This window comes from Diachasmimorpha longicaudata, chromosome 2, assembly GCF_034640455.1.
Source record: "Diachasmimorpha longicaudata isolate KC_UGA_2023 chromosome 2, iyDiaLong2, whole genome shotgun sequence".
Classification (NCBI taxonomy): domain Eukaryota; kingdom Metazoa; phylum Arthropoda; class Insecta; order Hymenoptera; family Braconidae; genus Diachasmimorpha; species Diachasmimorpha longicaudata.
In genome coordinates, this window is record NC_087226.1 from 5,302,699 (window position 1) to 5,322,728 (window position 20,030).

At 39.2% G+C, this 20,030-nt stretch overlaps 1 protein-coding gene across 5 annotated transcripts in view; it reads left to right on the forward strand.

Moving 5' to 3' along the window:
• LOC135172634 (homeotic protein antennapedia-like) overlaps positions 1–20,030 on the forward strand; it is a 146,118-nt gene that overhangs the window by 73,396 nt on the left and 52,692 nt on the right. The window contains exon 4 of one of the 5 annotated variants that reach the window (XM_064138822.1): positions 19,384–19,433. The exons of the other annotated variants lie outside the window; for them this stretch is intronic. The gene's annotated coding sequence lies outside the window, so the exon portion shown is untranslated. The remainder of the gene's footprint in view (positions 1–19,383; positions 19,434–20,030) is intronic. 5 annotated transcript variants of the gene reach the window in all.

The following is a 20,030-nucleotide window of genomic DNA, read 5'->3' on the forward strand; positions in this document are numbered from 1 at the left end:
TTTTTTCTCACCATATTTAGATGACAAATCGGATGATCGAAAATGGTTGAATGTATAGTATTCCTCACAGGGAACTGCAGAAGATCCTTGGATATCCTTAACCCTCATGTCTTCCTTCTTACTTTTCCGAGAGCCCATGCCTCCACCGCAATTGTCTCATTATTCACTCCGAGCCTCCTTTGTTTCCATTTGTTGTTGCATGCCTATAACAAAAAACCATCTATCCTCATGTCTCACATAAAGAAAAGAAAAATATATATTACCTAATTACAACATTTGAAACAATACTATAAAGTTTTCTGAAACATGAAACGGTTCCACGTCACGTTGCGTTTATTAAATCACATTTAACCCCTGTGACTATAATATCCATATCAATTCTGCGACACATGTTACATTTTTCCATAACAGCTGACCCTCGCGACCCTTAAAACAAAAACCCAAAAAAGATCTTATTTTTATTATTCACCAGATGTACCAACACGCGTTATACTCACGCCTCACCATTGGTTTTTAGCCGAGTATTTGATAAATATCTTCGAACCTAAGAGAGATATCAAAATTTTCATAAAAACCTTTTCTCAAGGCCTTAGTTTTCCCTATCAAAAAGCTCTTATAAAAAATACTGCAATTCCCCCTAGATATCCATAAAAAACTGATCGTTCCGCAAGATCCGTGGATAATTTCCAAGTAATAAATAATCAATCTTTCTTCTGCATTTTTTTCGCAACTTTTATTCCAAAATTCAGCTCCTTCTTTCTCACCCACTCATGAACAATTTTCTAAAAATAAATTGACGTGCTTTCGTCGGAGACCGAACGTCTAAAACAAGCGAATTATTTTGAAAGTTTAATTTACAAACTTTTGAAACATGTTAGTATCGTGTGCCAACTGGAATGTCTCTGGTTACGTATGAATACTCCATGGCAATTATATTACGCTGTCAGAATGTTAAAACATTTTCAAGAGGTAGTTGTGTCAGAGGCAAGGGTATACCCGTCTTTTTACGCAAATACCATTGCCACACGCACTCACTCGTCAGATTGAACAATTTAACTTCCCAAGAAATCGACTACAGCCGCTACTGATTCGCGGTACTGTTGAGGTTAATACGTCGCAATGCGAGGAATACCGATCTCTCTTTGAAATAGGCTCGGGTCGGGAGAAGAAAAGAGAATGAACAACTCGCGATTCCTCTTTGAGTTGTCTTGTGACGCCGTACGGAGAATCCCCGGTGTCGAAGTGTTTGAATTTTTTTTTCTCTTCCTTAATTCAATTTTGTTTTCACCGAGGTGCATTTTATTTTTCCTCATTGACCGTTTCCGTGAATAATTCCAGTTCTTAGGGCTGTATTCACCTCCTTATCCGGCTAAAATCGTTTAAATAATCAATTTCTTTCAACTGTCCGGCGGCTTCAGCCGCTGCCATCGATCTTGGGACGCTACGACGCGCGAAACGAGAAAGACAATGAGATGAATAAAGATGGAATGAGTCGAGGAGAAATTGAAGTGAGTCCCCGTTTTGTCCTGGGACTTATCATCAATGTCTGAAGTTTTTTTTCTCAAATCATTCTGGATTTTGTACTTTTTGAGGAATCGATGGGTGACAAATTATTCAATTCCAGGACAACAAATAATTATCTAAAAATATTGTCGTTCTATAATTAATATTCTTTTGGAATTTCATTTCTGGTAACCCGAGTCGACCTTTCTGCCCCTCACTAGGCCTCGATACTCTCGTTTAGTCTTCGTTCAAAACCCAGAGTCGATTTGAAACTCAAATATGAGGATTTAATTAGTTTAACCAGTTAAATTTCGACTTCGGCCTCCGTAGACTCCTGGAAAATATTCTACTCTCTTCATGGCTTCCTATACATTTTGGTCTCCAAGTTTTTGCAATAAATGTAAATTATAACAACATTGTATTGTAAATGAGAAAACAGAAAAAATGGACGAGACAATAAATCAACAGAAGTTGATTTTTCATTGTTTCATCTTGCCCCGTCGATCCACTTTCGCACACTCTTCCCTACAATTGTCACGATTGGTGAGGGTAAATTGATGACTATCCGGATAATAAAGTTTGAGACCTACGAGGGCTCCAATCCATTGCGTCGCTTAGACCTCTTGAATGATAAAAGGGCAACAACTACTATTTCTAGGTCTTTTGAAGTGAAAAAATGAATCTATTTATTTGCTGCCCAGATCTCACAATAGCATCATAGGCCTCTCGTTGGAAGTCAGTTTGAGGTCCAATTGAAGACAAGTATGTGGCCTTGGAAAGTATAATAACTTTCTTTCGTAAAATTATTTTCCTCCAACGAATCTGTTCCATTCCCTTACGTATTCCGCTCCAGAAGATACGTCTTTTTGACATTGATCTTCATCTTTACCCCCCAGAATTCAAGATATATCGTTTCCTCGATCGATGATGGATCTTGGTATTGTCTTTCTCCTTCGCGAATCCACTCCGTAGTCTCCTCATTGTATCTAACCAAGAAAATTCCATCCACCAATAGAAGAACAATTCATTCCAAACGAACTTCACTAATAATTAACAAATGGACGTTTGATGGACCCCAATGGATCCCGACCCACACCCAAAACCCATTCGTCAGTAGTAAGAAACCTGTTCTATCAGCCCGCGCACCGTAAAATCTGGCAAATAATTCTATCTCCTCATAGAACTGATTCTCAGAATCGAGACTTTCAATTCGCAGAATTTACGAGAATTACACTCAGTTAACTACACGTATTACCATCACCGTGAAATCACTCGTAATTCGGAAAGAATGTCAGTCTCGCATTGCGTACCAGGTCTTTTAGTAACGCTCCTAGAGCCATAAAGTGTCACATAACTTTCAATGGAGTCCACAGATAACGGCTCTTCAAAATTGTTGATTTACGAGAACGAACGTAACGATCAGTCCTATCCCGGCTAATCCATAATTTTGGCTCCGTATTTTTTTCCCGCGAATTTCTCGAGGCTAAAGTAAAATCATCACGCGATAAAGATCGAATAGACGAAGTGGCGATTAGCTTGTGTTTACGTAAACACATCTAACTGTTTCATGGCTTTATTTCACTGCTGGTTACCCTCCACATACTCACAGGACACGAGATGAGATTTTATCACGAGTGTGAAGGATATATCGCGCGTTCTCACATAATATAATTTCCGAAAAGGAATTAGCGGACGAAATTTTCGCATGACCGATGACCCACGCGGTATAAATTCTTGTTCTTTCGTGTATTTTTATTTTTATTATTTTTTTAGACAAAAATATATCAACTCTATCAGTCGCAGTGATCTACCTTCGTTAATATTTTAATTTCAAGCCCAGCCTTGTTCTCTCAAATCTACTCTACAATTTTCGTCGGCATTGAAGAATTGGTGGAGAAATAAAATGAACGAAATAATGAAAAATAAAGGACAGGGAGGTTGAGTTATGTGCCCATTTTCGGTTAATAATCCCGTTATGCGTTTCTCTCTGACTGGTGGATTATAATGGTGGTCGACTAGAGGCCGCAGGGCGTTAAAAGGAGGGGAATAGGCACCCATGAGAGTTGGGCCGCCTCATCATCCGTCAACTGTCAGACGTCCAGCCAATCCTGGGGTTATGGTGATTCCGATGAAGCGAATGAGCCACCCACGGGCATCAGTATTATGTACCTGAGGGCGCGTTTAGCATTGCAGGGGTGAAACTAGGGGCTTAAGACCATCGTGATTTAAGACTTTGAATCTTAAAAATCGGTAAATTGGAGGGAGCGCAATTTTAAAGATTCTAAAATCCGGATTTTTCGGCGGAAAATAATCGTGTACGAGACGAAAATTGTTTTGGATTATTTTTTGGTTTGTTTGAAGTGGTTTTGTTTAGTCCGTCAGATCAGTTATCGTGAAGGGGATAATGCCAACTTTGTTTTGGGGAAAAATATTTAAAGCATGGGGTTCGCCATCAGGTTATCCCTGGTTAATTATAAGATATTCATCAATCAATGAATCTAGAGGTGCACTGACTGTCCAATTGAATTTTAATTAGAAATCTAGAGTCATTAGATTTAGCAAAACATAATTTACTTATTTTATGAAAATTGTCAGGGAATTGCTTGGAAGTTCTCGCCCTTGGAATGATCTAAACATTTATTACTCGCAGTTCAGTAGGACTTTGAATTTTGATTCTTCTTCGTAGATCCTCAGATTAATTGGTAATATCCTCTCCACCGAATGAACAAGACTCCACTATTTATGCTATCACCCAAACAATTTTTTCTATCCTTGCAGCTGATTCCAATGTTAATTTTTACATTTTTCTTGACTCAGATATTTTGGATACTGTGGAATTGAAACAGGAAGATGTTAAATTATTTTTTTTTTAAAGAGAATCAACTTCAGATTAAGTTAAACAATTAAAAATAATAAAAAATTAACCCTTTAAAGGGCGAAGCATGGGACGTAATGTTGATTGGAAAAATTGGACTTGAGAGACAAATTGTTGCAATAAAACTAACCTTCGTCTCTTGTTTCGTCCTGCAGAGGTCTAATTTGTACCTAAAATGTCCTTCTGCGCAGAAAAAATCCTCGATCTCGCGCCATCGACGCTCTGCTCAATATTTTCATCGACAATCGAATGGTAAAATACGCATTCGTCACAATGAATCGTCCCTCAATCTCACTTACGATCAGTTAGCAAAGAGCCTCTGGTGGTACCTCCACACCACACGCCAACTTCTCACCAATATTAGTCCACGGTAAATTAAAAGTCCTCAGGATGCAGCGATTCATCATTTCCTGGCGCAGCAGTTTTCGTTATAATTGATTACAAAATATACGATATGTGTGGAGCATTGGTTGAGGTATGGTTGGACTTCACGTCTCGTGGTTGGTCAAACGTTTGCGGATCGCCGGGAGGGATAGGTATGGACGTGCTTGGTCACTGCGGGCGGTCTCGTCGCCTTTTTCGCGAGGCGCGTGGCTCCGCTTATCAATCACCACCATCGCCTCAACCAGTATTAATACCAATGAGCCAAGGTATTTATTTATTTTTATTCGTTCCGCAGAGGTGGGAAAATGCGTTGTACATCATGTCTTTGGGTGGTCTTTTTGCACAATTTCAATGTCCTAGTGTTCAAGGACTATCATTACATGGACTTCATGATGGAATGCGCGGATATGCTTTCCATACGGGTGTCTCGCATCGCTGCATCGTCAAAATATTTCAGGCCAAAACAAGAAAAGGCACGTGATGTCTTGCGATTTTTTAGCTCAAGAGAAAATTTGGATGAGACGGCGCTGCGCGCGCCTCATTTGAAATTCCCGCCGCGAATATTATGCATTTATATGTGGCGATTGTGGGAAGTTGGCACATATTTCGAGTGACCAACGTAAACATGAAGAAGAGAAACTTTCATGACTCTTATGCAGATCTTCATTGTGGCTCGTTGTCAAATAAATAATCTATAATATAGTTCGAAGAATATTTATTATTTTTCGTATGAAAAGATTTAAATTAAAAAAATGAACGCAATTTCTCATTTGATGGCGTGTTGTGTCGGATCTTTTGCTGAACACTGACATTTTTTTTTTAATTCTACAACACAATTTGCGCTGTTGAACTCACATTTTTAAATTCAAAAAAAATTCCCGCCGACCTTGCCGCAGCCCTCTGTGAGCAACCCCTCGAACCCGCGCCGAAATTGAACTTGGAGGGCGCGACGACAGATGGCGGCCGCTCACAATATGGAGCGCCTCCCGGACCAGTTTGGAAAGGGGGATGGCGGAGGCTGAGGGGTTGTTACGGTGCAACCACCCCCACCTTCTCGCCTCTCACCATCCACTCAACTCAACGTTCTTCCCCATTTAAAATACGCGGCACTGACCTACGCGTGTCCTCGGCGATCATAAGGGCAAAGGGAACGGAGATTTATGGACCGACGTATCACGACGTGGCATCTCGGCGATTACTCAGTGCCGAGCGTGAACGATTGCGATTGAATAAAAAAAAGGGAAAGAGAGCGAAAATCGAGATGATCGGGCAATAGAGTAAATATAGGCTGGGATCCACGCGGGAGTGGGATTTATAGGGCCACTTTGATATCTCGAGGGCTTGAGATCTTTCGATCGAGAAGTTCTGTTGTTCAGAGAACATTTTTATTTAATAAAAAAATTTATAGAGTGAGAATTTTCATTACAACAACGGTCGCAAGCGTCTGACATTTCCTTTGGTTTTTCCCTTTTGAAGGTCACGAGAGTCAATCGCGAAACTCAACTTTATTTATTTTTTTTCTCGAAATGCAAATTTCCTTTTCATAATTCTATCGTTTCTTCATACTCCCGTATTTCTTCTGTCATTAAGTGAATTTATTCCGAAGAGTGTAATGGAAAAGAAGTTGATTTCATTGGGGAAATAAATCTCCGGCTCCGCCAAATGAAAAATTTATTCGTTTCGTTACTCCGTAAGAGTCTTAAAGTATCCGCTCTGTACATCTTAGACATCTGGACGATTCCTTACAGTTTTCGGGGAGACTCTGGAGATCTTTCGCGAGGGGATTTTAATTAAGCCCGCCCTTCCAATGTTTTGCCTGATTGGATAAGCTAATCCCCAACGCCAGTCGCTGAATTTAGGGGCCCTCCGTTTCTTTTATGTCAGAATAATTTGCCGGGTCGCGTGTATTCACAGAAATGACGCAGTTGGACCGGATAAAATTTTTCATTTGAATTTTTTGGTTAACTTTGTGAGAGGATTTTTTTTGTTGAATCAGGTCGAACCAACAAACAAGATATTCGCCATTTTTAGATAAATAATTTATCGCGATTAAATAAGTAATTTAATCGACCCCATGGAACATTTATTATATTTCCCTTTTTATCAAATTAAATTTTAATTTAAGGCCAGGAAAAATTTTATGAACAAATTTGTTCAGAAAATGATTTAATGGGAATAAAAATAATATTCAATGAGGTTCAGACCATTCGAATAAAACATCTCCGTTTCTCTGTTGTGAAATACGTACAAATTTCCTACCCGTCGGTGATTGCGAGGATCGAGGGGTAATGTCGCGTGAGGATACCAATCTCCTGTTGTGAGAACTTTTCAAAGGGAGAAGGGAAGATTGAGAGAACTTTCCGTTCCCCTGGAGTTTTGCGCTTCCGACTGAGTGAAAAATAATTAAATTTCATGAACGAAATTTCTGTTATTTTGTCTCGAGGAAAATTCCTGAAAATTTATAGTGAAACGGTCAAACGATTTCTACGAATTTTCATTATTGGTCGACTTCCGATTTATGTCTAACAATATCGAAGATTAAATATTAACTGATCATTCAATGATATTTTATTGCAAGTTGGAATTTTTTAACTGACTGCAATAATTAAAAATTCTGTTGGATTAAGTTTTAAATGAATTTCCCATTCAGGGAAATTGTAATAAATCCGGTTTTATAAATTACACTCGATACAAGTTTTTTGTTTGCGTGTCTTATTAAAGGTTAAGGTTAAGGTCTCCGTAACGTCAAAAGCGGTCAAGGCAATTAAAATCCCCATGACAGATGTCGTTGTGACGACAGTTAATGTCATGAAGACAACCATATCTTCACATGTTAATGTCCTCCCGATATTGACTTTCAGTGACTATCTGTCGAATTTCACGAGAACAGATAACAAATATCGAGACCATCAGCGTCGGGTGAGAAAAAAAATATCATTGACAATGAAAAATAGCTCGATAATACGAACCCTGATGCTCCTTGACGCCGAAGTAAGAAATCATTCGTCCTCACAGGCAAACAGCCAACACAGCGCTTCCGTCTATCATCTGAGGGTTGTAGTAGGCGTTCTAGAACTAGGGGAGGTTGGCACTGGCGGAACACGTCAGTGGATGACATCTAAATCTCCCCAGTTTCGTTTTACGCTGATTACCCCCGCCCTTATGGACGACCCTTACTTACTTCCCCATTCCCCCACTGCCTGACCGGGCTTTTTTTTCGGAGGGGACGGCTGCGTGGGTACAGTCAGATGTAAAAATTTTACCGATACGATCTGGAGCTGTTGAATGTCGGATATTTTTGGAGAAATGTGGCATTTCAAGTTTTCTATAACGTGTTTTTATTTCAAAATAAAATATATTCATTATATACTATATGCATTATATACTATATATTTTATATGATTAATATTATATACGGAAAGAAATTTTAAGTAAAAATTAGACCTCCAGAGGGCGAAAGGAGGGTCGAAGGTTAGCTTTATTAAAAAAATTTGCCTTCCAAGTCTAATTTTTTCAACAAAATTTGACCTGAAAAGTGATTGATTGTCATTTCCTCCCACGTTTCACCCCCTAGACATCTAATTTCCGTATCTACATTATATATTCTTTTAGAAATATAATCTGAATTTTTAATTTAAAAAGAATGAGTCCTCTCTTGGATGTTCTCTATTCTACATTTTCTATAATTCCATTGGGGAATTAATTTAATTTTAATTGAAGTTAATTTTTCATATTCTAATGTAATTTTGAGATTAGCTCTAAGCCAGAGGAAATAGATCGGTGAAGAAAAACGTGAAATCATTTTTTTAAGTAGAGGATTAACTTGATGAAAATATCAAAAAATTCAAATCCCCAAAAAATGCTCCCACAGTTTGATTATCTTCTGAGACGAATGTGTAGAGCCATCTATCATCCCCGCGGCGTTGGTATAATTTTTCCACCGTGGTGAGTTTTCCTCCAACAGGTATATAATAAAGACGATACATTTTACACGCGTTCCTCATAACTTTTTTTCTCCCGCATAATGTCTCTGCCGACCTCGGGCGCAAGATTTAGGGCTCCCGATTTACGTGAATGCATCTCCAAGACCACCAGAGCCTCTTTCTGATGTAGGACAGAGTGAGGCCAAAGGACAGCGGAGAAGGAGAGCATTATTTTGCATTATATTTTTACAAAGTGAAAGTTTTCGCTGGTTATACTATCGCGAGGGTCGCGACCGTAAGGCCAACATCTCACGTCCCTATTTTTGGTGGAATTGGGGAAAAAGCGAGGGAACAATAGCCGAAGCGAGTTTCACTTTTTCCCCTCATTCCCGTACGAGTCAGGAATCAGGAAAAACCTTGGAGGCGAGTGTTGGTCGGTCAGTGCCGGCTGGTAAAAACTTGAATGCTGTAACGGTTCTGGTGCTCTCAGGTTGTGTCGTAAAAATATCGAGAGGTTTTTGGGAGAAAAAAAATTTGTACATTGTGTTCCTCCGGATTTTTACCCCCCTTCCGACCTATTCAATTAGTCGTAAAAGTTTTTTTAGGGGATGTGAATTGGTGATAAATCCTTCACTTTTGCCGCTTTCATTTCACCCGGGAAAAAATACTTTTTTTACGGATTCGGTTTTTTAGAAAGTGTTGTTTTAGGGGATGGAGAACACTGGGTGATGCGGTGATAGGGTGGGGGCTGGTTATTGTTAACAAATGAATTGTGGTTGCAGTTTACGGGTTATTGAGATGCACGAGAAAATTATTCGTTAGTGGTTAAGGAATTTCTGGTTGAGAAACGTTGGGTGACTTGACCTTTGCCATTCGGGTGAACCATTTGTTAACTACTCAGGAACATTGAACTCTCCCAGTCATTAATTTAACGTAGAGAAATTTTATTTAAAAAATATCGGACTAGTGTACGAAACAATCATAATCTCTCCGTTATTATAAAAAATCTAATGCTTTTGAAGTCAATTTTTTTTAGATTTCTAGGAAAATTTCTGACGTTTTTTGGACAATATTTACAATATATTTACAAATTTCCATAGATGGAAATATTTACGAAACATGACCTGTGAATTTTTATTAAATATTTGTCTCCGTGTAATTAACGAATCTCCCCTGGAATAAATTAATTATCCTATCGGTGCATAATTTGTTGAAGTAACAGTCAGAAATACAAAAACAATTCGAGAAGTTGTACAATTTCTTTTCTTTTCTAAAAATAACGCAAGTTTTAAATAATAAAAAAAATGAATGTTCTATTTTACCAGAATAAAAAATTGATCAGGGACGAAGCGAATGATCCTGAACCGCTTGTTAATTCCCACACCGATAAAAATTGCATCCGCCGTCTTTGGTGGTATCTCCCCGTATTTTCGTTACACCCATTGCAAACGAAACCCGCCCATTCCTCGGAGCCAACCGTCCGGAGCCCAGAAGAAAGTAAACGCATCCGCTGTTGAGTTTGCGAATGAATTATCGGTGATCGTGTGCCGCGTCCTGTTATTTCATTTTCAGTTATATGTTCAGCAGGCAAGCTCTCCGATGTCTGTCGTAGAATACAAGGAGGCTCATCCCCTCTCACCCACCCCTCCCTCGATCGTTCTCTTTATCCCCGACTCGCCCTCGCGCGATCTTTGCCCGAGGGATACGCAGCAGCTGTGCGTCACTCCCGCACACTCCCACGTTTCGGCGTGGAAACTCCATCATCCTCTGCGAGAGGCAAATTTCGTTGAACGATAACAGAAATATTAACCGTTTTTTGTCTATGTTTGAAAAAAGAGATGATAAAAATTTAAAAAATTTAAGAGAATTGGAATTTTAAAAGGTTTTTAGTAAAAATAAATACGATCTGTAGTTCATTAAAGCGAAATCAAACTGATTGTAAAATTATTACTTTTCAAATCGTTTTTCATTAATTTTTATCAAAATTTTGAGCGTATTTGAGCGATTATTTTCGGTAAATTAAATGCATGAAATGTCTGACGTGACCAATCGCTTATTTAATATCTGCAACTACTTACAATTTATTTACCCACATATATGCGACACATATATCACATAACCAGCTCATATGTTAAACATTCTTTGATAATATGCGCATATATACTGTACACGGATAAAACAAAATATTTTTGCCAAAAATCCATTTACTTCAGAGAAATATTTATTTTTTGAAAGTTGTATTTCTCCGGTCTAATCACTGCCAACGAAGACCGAGTTAGGTTTAGATTACGATAATTATAGTATTCTAGAAAATGAGTATTTTCCACGTGACCCTGACTGAACTCTATTAATAATTATTGAGTTTTTCTAAATTTCTGATTCTTTTGAGGAAAGAATTTCGATGAATTATTTTTATTTTATTTTAAAGTTGCCGAATATAGCCGATTAGGCGTTTTACATTTCCATTAGCGCTCCAATATCTGATATAATATAATATAAACTCTTATTATACTGTATTGCTGCAGAAACATTTTTTTAAAACAATTTCCTGCGACAATTTCCATGAATTATTTAATCCTCATAATTACTGCAAGAGTTCACTCGAAGTTATGATTAACATGATCATGATCTAGAACAACATAATTGACGCTATTTAAACCTAATTACAATTGTCAGGGAATCACTCGATTTCAGAAATAAAGGATTGAAAAAATAAATACTTTCCTGAAGTAAATAGGTATTTGGCAAAAATAATTTTTTTTCTCAGTGTACCGTGCAGGAAATCCCTGCAAACTTCACCCTAAGAAGAAAATTTCCAAATCGAGAAACAATTGCTTCCCTTAATAAATGTCCCTCGATCCTCCCCCTCACCGAAATTTCCAATCTTCCACACGAGCCCTGACATCTTTTCCTCGCAAAAACTCCCACCGGGATTATCCCCTGGGGAAGACATCCCAGAAATACCCGTGACTGGCACAAGGACATTGCAATCTCTCCTCGATGAGGCCGACATGCCGCGTGTTCTTCGGCATCACCCGCCATTAGCAAATTGTGTTTCGTTTCTTCTACTTTCCAACACCGGAAGACTTACGCACATTGCGGAAATCCCTGATCTCATTTTTCTAAACCGTGATATATCAACGTCTCCGGGATTGTATGACAAAACAGCTGAGTCCCGGGTCATAAATCCACCGAATATTTACCAACACATTTCGTTAGTGGGGGAGAGGGTGGGTGGGTGGCTGGGTGAGTGGGGGGACAAATAAAGAAATTTTCTTAAGGTTATGCCTCACGCGACAGTTATCGATTCCCTGGAACCCCGTAACAAAAAAAAAAATAATGCGGAAATTGAATTCCAATTTCACAAGTTGAAGCTCCATGCATGAGGTCAGGAAATACAAATGTGGAGATGTGTGTGTGTGTGTGTGTGTGTGGCTACCACTCCACACGATGAACATAGAATGAGAGAAGACGAATGGAGAGAAGATGGGAGCGGTGAAACACGCGGTGAACGTATATAGCTGGGGACCTGAGGAATATTTACTGCCATCTTCTCTCCCACTTACCCACAGATTCACTGTCGGAGTTGTAAACACCTCTTAACTATATAGAGATTGTATCTACTGTTCCCTTTTCACGTCCCCTAAATGTTTTCGGGTGTATGTGGTCCCCCGTATGAGTGAAAATTCATTATTTAATGGAGGAAAAAGTTGTTGAGTCAAAAAAGATTTTCTGAAATGGCAATTGAATGTTATATCATTCGATGAAATCAGATTATCTAAAGAACATTGTATTCATAGATTGCGTTACAGATTATGCAAAGATTAATCATTTGAATTGATAGATTTCTAAATTGTCAGGGAAATTGGGAAGTGCAATTTTTTGAAGCGCAGGTGCATGACTCCGTAATGTTTAAGATAAAAAATAAAAAATAAATAAGTGAAATGATTTTACTCGGGATTTTGTTTTACTAAGAACTAGACTAGACCAAACTAGAAAAAGAGCGGAACATTGCCGGCGTATTAATAATGGACGGCGGACCCGTTGTTCCATTAAAAACGAAATTGAACGAATTAATCAATCGAATCTTCGCCATTAAATATTCGTTAGCTACTGCGCATCATCGCAAAAAAATGAAAAGTTGGGTCGTGTTTTCACTGTCGCCATCTCCTCAAGACCACCAACGAAGTTAAACCTATAAATTAAAGTTGATAATGAAGTTTCGATATCAAAACACACTTGAACATCAAACTTGGAAATCAAATTTAGACTTTTGTATCGTCAGTAGATAGTGCCGCGTTAACGAGGCGCCGCCATTTATATTTTTGTGTTCCATCATCATAACTGGTCTACAATATATTGTAATGTCATATCGAGTTCCCAACACTTGCAATATTGACAAAAGATCCCCGTGCTGATAGAACAATTACTTATTCCAAACGAAATCCGTTAATTATCAACAAACCATCGAGGTAAATATGAACAAATTGATATTCATTAATGGATAATGAATGGCTCACTTGGACGGCGAATGTCAAGTCTTACAAGTCTTATCAAATATAGATTAGTTGACTATTAACGAATGAACCAAATGGGCCCTAATCAACTACTATTGGGATATGGGTAAAAGTATATAAATAAATGTAGCAACACAATTACTTCAACTAAATCTCTTTATTACTGGTAAGAGGAAGGCATGACTGACCTAGAGGACCGGTGTCCAGAGACTAATTTCTTACTACATGAAAAACAAGTGAACCTTGACTAAGGGAAAAACAAGTGAACCTTTATGACTCAAGAGGACAGAGTTTCCTTTGAATACCACATCTGGTAAGGTTTACAATGCTCTCAAGTTCGGAGCACAACAGATCATAAATTAGTCCTTTTCTGGAGACTCTTTCAAACACACCATAAACCTTGTCGAGCAACAATTACCAAAATCCATTCGTTCCTGATAACTAATCCACTCAATCAGTTTGGAAAATAGTCAGTGGGTCAGCTACTGCGCCCAAAAAGCCACAAACTTGCAAAGTCAGTCCCCGAAATTTTCCACTCCAATATTGAATAACAACATAACATACCCAGCGACGCAATGCGAAATGTGATGCTTACTGTTTTACTAGGTTGAGCTTTGTTCGCACGCCAGGTTCGTATTACAAAGAATAAAAAAAAAATCGTCGGGAGGGAATAAAAAGACTTGTGTTCGTGACTCAACGATTGAAAGTAGGTATATTGCTGAAATGTATGGGATTTTCATGTTATTGGGTAATATCTAGACGCAGAGTGGAGACAGAAAACCCATCGTTTATCCAGTCGACCGACTTTTGTATTGTGACTCTCGGGTTTAAGTGACAAGGTCGAGTGAACTCGAAAGTACACACGATCGAAGGAAATATAGATCAAGCGAATGGTTGATCAGGTGGTATATTTATTTTAGTTTGTGGATATCAATGTCATACTTTGGGCTCATGACATGTGATAAGAATTCCCAGACATACGCCATCAGACCAACAAAATTAGTTCTGTGATGAGAGATTGCCACGATTTCAATTTTCAGGATTTTTGTAGCTCTCAATTTTCTGTGCAAAAAAAATTGCAGCTGCAACTGCTGATGGATTCTTTGCTACTGATTTCAATCTCGAGTCAATGGTATTACCTGACTCATGACCCGGGACAATTTCGGGTTGAGCTCAGACCGAGTAAACATCGGTTAAACTTGACTTGAATCCCGATTACGACCGTCGATTGGTCAGACTCAGGGACGGGAGGATCTTAACTTGACTTTAACCACTGATTCCGTACGCCCTCACACGTGACTCAAGGAGTTGAGATCTTCGTGATCATCTCGCACCGCGCGACTCAAAACGGTTAATCCTCATTAACATCGACTTAGCTGAAGATTACGGTTCCCGATCTCATCGACCCAGAGACCGGGTTTTACTTAACTTGACCCACGGTTAAATCAAACCTTAAACTGCCTCTACATCGGAACTAAATAATCACATGCTCGTAGCCCTCATGACCATGTCCCCCACATCTCGATCGTTTAAGTAAACCCTAAATACCATAAACCAAACTCTGCATTTAAATTTCGATTAACCTCCGATTAATTTCTACTGACAACTGAGTTGAAACATGCAGTAACTAAATTTTTCTTCAGTTCTTCATTAATATGACCGGAAGAACTGTTCTAGAGGTCTCAAACCAACTCATTATCGATCACAATTATCAAAAGAATCTCGTCACTTATCAACAAAGGATCCTCAGTTTTTTATGGCGGTGGAGTCATTGTTTATATTAATATTAATTCTCTAGCACTTTCACTACGTCAATTACTTATTGACCGCCTAATCTCATTAAATGATTTTCAGTAATGAAGCGATAGAAATCAACAACTTCAGATTAAAATCAGTGAAAAGCGTCTCAAACGCACCCAAACGAGTCAATCGCCCTTAAATTACTCCTAAACCCCTATACCTATTAATACCTATTTTATACCTATTTTTGCCTCTCAAAAATCCACCCGCTACCACCCTAAACCTCAAAAACCTGCTGACCCGACATACAAAAACCTGAAAATGGAAAATGCGTTATCGAAAGATGGCGTTGTCAACGCGCGTTGGCTCAACTCCACCGAGGAAAACGAGGAGACGTACGAGATGTTAGAACGGCTCGAGGAGACAAATAGAAGGAGACGGTGAAACCCACTAAATCAATACTCTGCCATCGCTCCAACTCCGGGCTCATCCCCACTCCCCCCCCCTCTCCTTCACCTCACCCTCGTGCCACCAGCATTCGCCCATCTTTCTCCCTCGCGCTCACCCTCGTCAGCTCAACTCGAACTCCGCTTTCCCGGGGGTTGAGATCCACCCCCCGCGCTCCTTGGTGCGGCTAGTGGCATGCCACCCTTCGTTCCACTCCCGTCACGCTCTCAAGCGAAACTCTAACCGCCGGCTTCGCCTCCACAGCGTCCGACGTTGAGCCATCACAGAGACGCGAATGGAGGCTAGACTGCACTCGCCCGATTCTAGTCTATACCGCAGAGATATGTGTCTAACATGAGGTCAGATTGGCTCAGATACTTCAGAGAAAACTATTTCAATTCGAGTGTATGACAGTTGGAAATTATAAATTGGGGGTTGTAAGGGCTGACATGGATCGCAAGGGGGTTGCTGATGACCTTGGTGGGCCTTACAAACATTATGACCTTCGGTCTCGTAAGGCTCGTTAGGAGGGTTTCGTTTTGAGACGGATTATGATTGGTAAAGGAATTTGACCCTTATGACATTGGGTCTCTTAAAGGTCTCCAATGTCTCATATCTTGAGACAAATCAGATAAACTAATTTCCGAGGATTTTTACATATTGTGGAGACCCCATGATCTGATCAGGGTCTTTAGAAGATGACCAAGAATGTACCAGGTGATTATTTAAGAGTGTCCTTGCGAGTCCCGTATGACCTTGAGGCCCTTGAGATCTCTTAAGTATCCCACCGTGTGATAAAAAAATTTGGATTGACTGTTTAGGTTCCAAAGTATTAGAACCCAAATTATTTTTAGAGACTTCAGACCTTTCTGACCCTTATAAAACCCCACTCGAGGACTTTAAACCTTCCTGACCCTCATGACCCATTGCCACCCCGTCTCCCTTCCCTCAAAATATTTTAATTCACCTACACATGAAAATGATAAACGGAATTAAAAAAAATAACTCTCGCAGAATAATAATCCTACGGTCGGTGGACAGTTCTGCCACTATTGCAAATTGAAAATAATAGAATTGGTGAATCGGAGAGCGAGTCGCTGTGACCTCGAGCAATTCCAGTGGCTCTCATTCACCACTTGTAGCAGTTAAACCCTTGAATTAATGGCTCCAATCGTCAGTAGCTCACCGACTACTTTATTACTCCGCGGTTGACATCAAAAGAGGAACAGAGCATGAATTTTTATGGCGCTTGATCTCACGAGTCAAACGAACGACTGGAAATCTTCACCGATGGGAATTGTTGTGGTAGAATGAAGAAATGACAGAGTCATAGGTCGAGTAACAGGAGACAACGGCTCGTCAAACTAACTGGGTCAGCCAGTGGTTCCACCACCGGTTTCTGCACACTCCGGTCTCACTCACGGGCGTTTACTCGCAGACATCGTTCTCGTATCTACGATCGTGAGATACGGTCGAGTGTCATGGTATCGGTCCGAAGGGGGGGGGGATGGAGTTATGGGTTGTCGCGAGACTGCGAAATAGCGAGTGAAGGGGGTTGGAGGGAGGAAGTGGAGATGGACTTCAAGAGTTGGAGACTGGAGTCAGTTGGACTGGGGCCTTCTCTGTCTCGAGCGTTTGATACTGTTCAGGCTCCGCACTCAGGACTCCGGCCAGCTCAGAATTTTTTTTATTGTCGAATGATTTATACGGTATTAGAAATGGGATAGTTGTAATGATTCAAACGTGTGAATGTTATTTTATTCTCGTTTATTTAATGCGCTCGAGAGGCACAAATGTGTCTGGTTCGTTTCCTTGGAGGAACTAACTAAAAAGGCGAAAGGGCTACGACACCCTGGACCTGATGACACCCTGACAATGGTTCCACTTATGCAGCTCTACTTAGACTCAAGAAAACAGAGCATAAAAACTTCATGTGTCTGTACCACAAAAACCAACAATTTTTTTCCATGAAAAATTGACTCTTCGAATTTATTCAATTTTCCAATAAAAAATATATTACCTTCTAGTTATCAATTGCTCTACGGTAATTATGAATGATTTGCACCCCAGATATGCACTCGTTAATAATATTTAATTGATAAAAACTGATATAATGTCCATAGAATGAATGTATTTACCTGAAACGAATTCAAATGTCTCACGAAGGAAATTTCTATCACGAAAATTATCACATTCGGGTGCTGACTTTCTCATTGTCCACAAGTACAGTTTTCTATCCAATATGGCCGCCCGGGTACATTTGAATTCTACTGAATTATAGATTATAAACATCAGTACAATACACTCAACATTACAAATGTCTTCCAACGAACTCCGTGTTCTCTAGACCAAAAAACGTGGTGGCATTAAAATATTTTTCAACTTGCTTATTCCCGGGAGACGAGTGCTGCGGAATAAAAAAAAAATATAAATAGAAAAGGGGATGGGTGACGTTAATGTCTTCTCGGCAGTCCAATTACACGCCCTGCCAGCGCCCACCTTTGTTTCACGGGCGCTGGACGATGGGCTGTCTTCTTAGTACTTCCGTGATGTCTACTTCAACATTAGTGGTGATTTATTCCTGGCTTAAAACTGTTTGATGAATTTTAATGTGGGAGGCTGACTCTTGAAGTTGATTTTGATATCATTTAAGACCGTCCGAAACCTCTCGTACTGATAATTCACACTCGAGGTATTCCTGGAACGTCTCAAACTCATTAAAAATTTCCCTTTAACAAGGAAACGGCACCCCTTTGGCCAAATGAGCGTTTGGAATTGTAATTTCGCTGGCAATTATTTTTTTTTTTTCCCTTCGATCAATTTATCGACGCGTCAGCCGCATCGTTCAGTCGTTGAAGGACTTTCACGAATGAAAAAAATTAATAAAGTGATAATCAATAAACAATTTTAAAAACTCTATAGATATTTCAAAATTGTCGTTTATTTTGCAATTATTGAGTTTTATTTGTAAAAGTATTTCAGCTCCTCCATTGTTGCATTATACACGCGCTGAATAATGCAATGATGCCTGCATAATGCAATTATGAAAATGCTGAAGTAATTTCATAAATAAACATTTGCAATTGTAGGAAAAACAAATAAAACAAAATATCAATAGACCCGAGGGTTCCGTTAGCCATTGATGAGAGACTTGCTGACTTATGTAGTACAAATACTTGAAATTTTTTGAAGTTCTGGCAAATATTACGCATCATCATTATCGGAAAATATGGAAACAATTATCGGAAAGACCTATTGTCGAGATATTTCCTTTAAACTGCGAAAAACCATTCGCATTTCATCTTGAAAAAGTCGGCCCATGCAATGGATTTCTCTTGCAGCCGCAATTTCAAAATAATTTTATTCACCCCAATGTCACGAAACCGGAAAAATAACGGGAAATTGATTTTTCAATCTGACGTGATATCAAATTAATACAGAATTTATGCAACTAAATAATAATGAAATGCTGATTTGGGGCGCATTGACCTCTGCAGCACCGGCTTTTGCATGGGGTAATACCGTGCACCCGAGGATTTGGAGCACGACCGACAAATCGTAATCGGAATTCTGTAAAAATAAAAATGTCGGTGAATTAGTATTTATGAATCGCTTGGATGCACTTTTTCTCGAATATACCTGCGTGCAATTGCGATTTCAAGGGCGACTACCTCCGACGCATTAGAGGGCGCCTCTAGTGCTGTGTTGTCGGACTAAAATTGGCGGTATCACTCGATTGGGGCATTGTTGTTTTTCCAAAAATTTATGGAACGGCTTTTGAGGGACAAATTCCGCCGTGAATCGCGTGGTCTTGAGTTTTTGAAATTTCTGAAAAGGAGTTTTCGATCTTCAGATGGAAAACCGAATTTATAATAATCCATCTGACCCTTGACAATTATGTAATTCTTTTTTTCAAGTTTCTGGTCATAATTTGAAAAATCTTCTAGCATTTTCAATTACAGCAATTATATAATCTTCATTTTGTTTGTTTCAGGTAAGGGCTTTTGGACAAACCATTGAATGGAATGAATTGTTCACGTGACGGTGAGTGGACAAACAGCAAACGAGTTTAATTTCCCCTATTCTGAAGAAAAATCCCCTCTTTTCCGGACCTCCAAGTAACTGTCACCCCTCTAAATAGAATTTGCGGAGTATTTTAACCCGAAATTTTTTTTTGAGTCGCTAGAGTTGATTTACCTCGCGAATTTTCCTGGTTGCCGCACCACCAAAAACAATAATTTTATTCATCTTGTATTTCTTGACTTAAAATCTACAACTCGACAACAAATTCTATTTTGAGTCGGGGATAAATTAATTCCCCCTACGCTTCTAATAAATTTATTCGCAAATTCCTTTGAGATCAATGGCAATTTTTAGAATACCTATTTAGCACCAGAATAAAATATTGGACGGCAGTAGGAAGTGATTTATAAAGGATACGAAATTCGGTATATATTTAAAAAGCAGGTGAACCCTCATATCGTAGAGCGATGAGAACCGAACGAAAAGTGAGAGTATCTCCACTTCAATATCTATTTATACTCATCCCCAACACGTTCAGAGATGGATATATAGCCACCTCTAGGTTCTATCCGGATTTTTTCCGTGTGTTCTGAGAGATACGACGAATAGACGATCCCG